At 32.9% G+C, this 6,214-nt stretch overlaps 1 pseudogene; it reads left to right on the top strand.

The window, feature by feature from the left end:
• Positions 1-1,181: 1,181 nt before the first annotated feature.
• On the top strand, positions 1,182-1,529 carry LOC106460764 (annotated as a pseudogene).
• The last annotated feature ends 4,685 nt before the right edge of the window (positions 1,530-6,214 follow it).

Genomic DNA, 6,214 nt, shown 5'->3' with positions numbered 1-6,214 from the left:
AGTGGCTGGTGATGACTAGCTACCTTCCCTCTAGTGTTACACTGCTAAATTAGGGACAGCTAGCGCAGATAGCCCTCGTGTAGCTTTGCGCGAAATTCAAAAAACTAACAATATTTTAGTTTTTGCGTGTTTTTTTTGGGGGGGGGATTTCAAAAGTAAATTTGGATATTCTAATAAACTTTTTAATACTTCTATGCTTATTCGATTAACTTATATAGAAATCATTCCTTTGCTTTTGCAGATTATAAAGATATACTGAATGTAGAAAGTAAAGGGTGTAAATTATTCATATTGCTTTATTAAAACCGGGTTTCGATACCTGTGGTGTGCAGAGAACAGATAGCCCATTGTATAGCTTTGTGCTTAACTACAAACAAACATATCACTTTAGTGACGAAAGCAGATAACAGAGAAAAACGTTGTAGGATATTGCGCGCATGTTGAATATCTTTGTACCTAAATTCGATTTTACTATTTTGCATTTTTAGACACAACCTATATTGAAATGTTGCAATAAATATATTTTATACACTGAGAAAACCTATGTATAACACGACCCTCCCTCGTTTGCTTTCATTTCAATTAAAGTTAGGTGCGATTCCGATAATTGTTGAATGCAATCAATATGTCTCTCAGTGGGAGCGGTAAGTTTACGGATTTTCAGCTCTACAATCCGGGACTCGATTCCCCGCTGTGGACAAAGCAGATAGCCATCTGTGGCTTTGCTTTAAAACAAACAAGTAATCAAGTTGGCAGCGTCTTGTGGGAGTGCCCTTTCCGACCGAAAGGTTTTGAATTGGTTGGATACGGGGAAAAGAACTGATCTTATGTTATCTATAGAACTCCCTCTGTTCGATTTTAACTCGAAAATTACCAGTGAGATTCATAATGACCAAACATTTTTCTAAATATTTATACACTAAATTACTTGTGAGTATTGTTAGTTACAGGGTCCATAATAAAGAAAATGAGGCTTGGTGGATAGGGTACTTGACTCGTGATCTGCGGGTTGCTGGTTTGAATCCCGTCACTGAACATGCTTGCCCTTTTAGCTGCGAGGGCATTATAATGTAACGGTAAATTTCAGTATTCTTTGGTAAAGAGTAACCCATATAGCCTTCCAGTAGCTTTGCATGAAATTCAACAAACCATAATAGAAAATATTATTCACATGATGCAAAATGTGTACCCCACCAGTAGCGAGCAGTAAAGAAACAAGTAACTTTCGGTGGTCTGCATTCTTCTCACAGAATGATGCCAGAATGCACTTACCAGCTAAAATTGGTGATTATACTGCACCAACTTCTTCTCTTCTATTCATCATAGCACATATGTTTCAACGGATAGAAAAAGTATTAATTTCAAATAGGAAATACCTTCCTATTGGTTATCATGGAAGAGCATCATCACTTGTTTCAGAGACTCCAATACAAAGATCTAACGGGCAGGCAAAACCAAGTGCTTTAGAGCCTCCAATATTTGGTCATTCCGAACTATTGGACATTGGACTAGAAATGACATTTATCTAGTGTCATAAACAAACACAGGTTAAATTTAATCTACAGCATGATGTGACATACTGCATGCCAAGAAATTTTAAGGAAGCACAATTCAAATCACAGAAGCATGTATGCTTTGTTCTCTTATATTCTCTTATAAAAACACTTTTTGGTCGAAAAAAAAAGACTTTGTGAGTTAAATGTGCAATAGATTTCAAAAGATCTTTGTATCAGTTTGATAGGTTCAGTTTTTGAGATATCTAACCAGACATTTATGAAAATATTAACAACTTTTGTCAATTTAAACTGTAATGTTTCACAAAAATCTTTAAGTATAGGGATATTTTCTTGAGACATCCATTATATACCATTACCTGTTCTTTTCTTACCCATGTACTTTAGGTGAAAGATAGTGCTTTAAAGAATACAATGAAATATTTCAAAATACACATATCATCAAAAAGTATTAGTTACTTTTCTAATTTAGATAGATGAAATTTGTCTAAAGCCACTGTCGTGTTTATTGAAAAAACTGTTTTTAATCATTGTTATTTGAGCCTAAAGAAAATATGTCATAATATGATATGCACACCAACCAATGAATCTGCTATGCACACTAACCAATGAATCTGACACATGTCTCTGGTAATTATAAATGTTTAATTTCAATAGGTTTTTATAAGATTTTATGATGCACTTCTTTTCCTCTTTTTTATTTATTTTGAATTAACATAGTTAGCATTATCATTCTCTGTGGAACATTTTAAAGTAAAATGCGATCATTAGGAGTTAATGAAAAACGTCATAAATTAAACATGGGTAAGAGTTCTATATTGAGATTTTAATGACACTTTTATAGAGAAAAACTTATTGCCTTTTTAACATATGTGACAGAGTGAGTTTTTGGGTGTTGTTTATGTCACATGGTACCTGACTTCAACACCACTCATGTGGAAACTATAAATTGTGAGTGATGGTTATAAGGTTTACCCAAATTAAGTTTTAAGTAATTTTTCTCGTCTTTAGCGTTATAAGAAGGACGTCTGGGTATTGAACTTTTTATTAATAGATAAAAGATCGTGCTTAAAGTTCAATAACTGAATTGTACTTCGTCTGTGGACATACTGCAAATTGATTTTTGCATATTTTAAATTATGATCTTAGCTAACAACATTTATAACTAAGGTATACGAATTTGTTTAGATTTGTTGTGCTGATAAGTTAACTTTGTTTCCAGTAATACAGAGCTACACCTATGAAAAACAAAATGAGAAAAGAAAAAGATAATCCTTTATTAAATAAATAAAACAACCTTATAACTTCGGAAAATACTTTTATTATTCAACGTTTTGCTGTACACCGTTGAAGCTCTAAAGCGAAACATTGGGTAATACAATCTGATATCCCCCAGAGATAATAATGTGATAAATAATGTGTGTGAGTGTATCTTTTATGTCAGTAATAGCAAATTTACTGAAGAAAACTTTTTTTGTCTGTTGGTTTCTTAAGCTTATTTATTTTCTATTTCTTTTCATTTTGAAATACGAAGAATATTATTTAGAATTAATCATAATAGTTTCTTTCAAGAACCACGTTTTTTATTGATTTTTTCAGATAAAATAATTTGTTTGTTTTTAATTTCATAGTTGGCGTGTATGAGGAAGCACCCAGTGGAGTTTGTAACAAGCAACTAGAGATGAATGCTCTTACTGCTTCAGAAGTTGGAAATTCAAGTACTTTTTTACTATAAGAGGTTAACTAACGAAAAAAAGAAGAAGGTACAAACTATAAAAGATTTTGTCACCCTTTCTCTGCGTTTATGACAAAATACAAGATTTACAATTATAGAGTATTACTCTTTAATGAATGATAACACTAAGATTGTAATAGATGCTACAATAATTAATGAAGAAGTTATTGCTCTTCATTGGAGACACAAGCACGAATATCTGCCCCAGAAAGAGCAAACAAACATCTTTCTGGCAGTTTTCACCACTTCTCACATGTGTCTGAAATTGTGCATTAGAGATGTTAGGTCCGTTTGTTTTGTACTACAACACTGATAGTGTTGTTTAAATTTGAGAAGGAACTAACAATCCCCCTCTAGTGATTATCTCATGGAATTTTGAGACGAGCTCGATGGACATCACATCACATCATGGGTCAGTGGTAGTCCAAAGAATGACAGATGCTTACATGAAGATGGAAAGTCCTGCTGTAAAATGAAAGGGTTTACTCTCAATTTTATCAATAGTGAGAAGTTATACTTCTCTTCAACGAAAAAGCAAACTCTTAGGTATTTTTAATCCTTTTCAGCATAGGAAAATATGTCGGCATATGAAAATGGTATCTATCATAAACAAATCAGAAGGTAAAAAATACTGCCCCGTTTACACCAAAAGACACATTTTATCCGATTTTAACACCCTAACATATGATTATTACATTATTTATTTATTTCTTTTGCTTCATGAGAGGCTGATCCTGTGTATATAAAACAAATCATATTGTATGTAATATCATTATAGTTTAAGGTGGATTACCATTTACAACACCCTTTTACTTGCTTAATGTCAGGTCCATCTAGAAGGGGTAACACTCAGTTTGTTAGCAATGTGGTATCGAAGTATCGCGATATTATTTACCCTACTCCACAAAACATTATATGATTCTATAGTGAATTTCAACAATTGTATACTAAATTAATGCAAACTATTCTTAACATCCATTTTGTCGAATGTTTACCTGAAAATTTTCGAGGTACTTACAACCCGAAAAGCCAAATATTTTTGTAATTGGCAATCTTACGTGAGAAAGTGGCGAAAATAAGCAAGTATTTCAACTTTTTACATGTTGAAGTCACCATTTCAATTTACCTGTATTTTATATTGCACAGAATCTATTTCATCAGAGTAGAGGAATGCTTAACATTAGTTTAAACTCATAAAATACATATTTTAATCAAGAATATGAGATACAAGTATCAGCTGAATGTTTTAGCGACACAAATGTTTCAGACACATGTCAAATACTTCGAAGAAGCTTATCAAGATGCAACTCGGCAACCGTTTGGATATCTAATCATCGATTTGAAACCACAAACACCTGATCAGTTACGAACATTGTATTACATAATCATTTGTTTCTTGACTGTCTACCACTTAATCCTGTTAATCTCGTCAGTTTTCTAAGGTTTAACTTTGCCTGATGTAAAGATTAAATTAACCAGATGTAGTAAATAATGTCTAATATGGATAAAACTCTAAAATCTATTTATTATAACACTTCACATCCTGCTTGTTACATTGGAGTCCAGCCTTTATATAGGTCAGTAAAAACATTAGGTAACCTCCTCAGTCTAAATCAGGTCAAAGACTGATTATGGCATCAAGATATATATATTCTACACAATAACCCTGTAAAATATAGATTTTCGAGAAACAGAGATCATTTCTTGTATTGATGACCAGTGGCAGGGTGATTTAGTAAAACTATCTAATTTAAGTCGCCATAACAATCAGTTTAAATATTTGCTTACGTATATTGATGTACTGTCTAAATATGCATGAGTTGTTCCACTCAAAGATAAGAAAGGAGTGACAATCATAAAAGCCTTTAAGAAAATTATAAAACAAGTTCGAAAACCTTGCAAACTTCAAACTGATGCTGGAACATAATTTAATAATCAACTTTTTCAACGTTATTTCAAGGAATAAGTTTGTTTGTTTGTAATTAAGCACAAATCTAAACAATTGGCTATCTGTGCTCTGACCACCACGTATATTGAAACCCGGATTCTAGCGTTGTAAGTCCGCAGACATACCACTGTGCCACTGGGGGGCAAGAAATAAGACATTCACTTCTTTACTATGCATAATGGAACAAAATCACTAATAGTTGAAGTTTTAATCATATTCTTAAAACTAAAATGTGGCACTATTTTACCCATCATGGAACATAGAAGTACATTGCAGTGTTAAAACATTTAGTCAGTGCTTATAATAATTTGTATCACTGCAGTATTAAAATGAGGCCGATAGACGTTAATCATCCTAACCAAAGTGTGGTGTGGAAAACTCTCTACAAACCACCCACAAAAGTGAAATTTCGATTCCTAGTGGGTGATGAAGTTTGAATCAGTAAAGCGAAACATCAATTTATGAAAGGATATATATTCCTGGGTGGACAAATGAAATATTTACAATTCACAAGAGATTGGAGATAAATCCCCCAGTGTATAAACTGCAAGATTATTTTGGATAAAAATTAGATGGAGCATTTTATGAGTCTGAATTGTTATCAAGTCCCCCAATAATGTATTTGCTGTGGAAGAAATAATAAGGGAATGAGGTAGGGGTAAAACAAACAGTATTTTATCAGATGGGGAAAAAAATGTCCAGATAAGTGTAATAGCTGGATCCCTCAAGGTGATCTGAATCGACTGCTATCATAAAATGTTGCATACTGTTATGTATCTGCTTGTTTGTTTGTTTCCGGTAGAAATTCTTTCCGATGATCTTCAGCGATACAAGTCCTTTCTTGATTAAACCAGTTTATTCTTCCTCGATACAAACTTTTAGTTCACAGTAGTTCCATAATCAGTACGTTTCTCCTCACTTTAAGCTTAACAACTTTTATAATACACGCTATAAATCACAGCGATTCACAATCTTGATAACTTCGACGAGTGCAAAACACACACACTTAATTTCCCC

The sequence above is a fragment of the Limulus polyphemus genome, unplaced genomic scaffold (genome assembly GCF_000517525.1).
Source record: "Limulus polyphemus unplaced genomic scaffold, Limulus_polyphemus-2.1.2 Scaffold832, whole genome shotgun sequence".
In the NCBI taxonomy this organism is placed as follows: Eukaryota; Metazoa; Arthropoda; class Merostomata; order Xiphosura; family Limulidae; genus Limulus; species Limulus polyphemus.
Note: the sequence above shows the minus strand (reverse complement) of the source record. Positions and strands in the feature narration are given on the sequence as shown.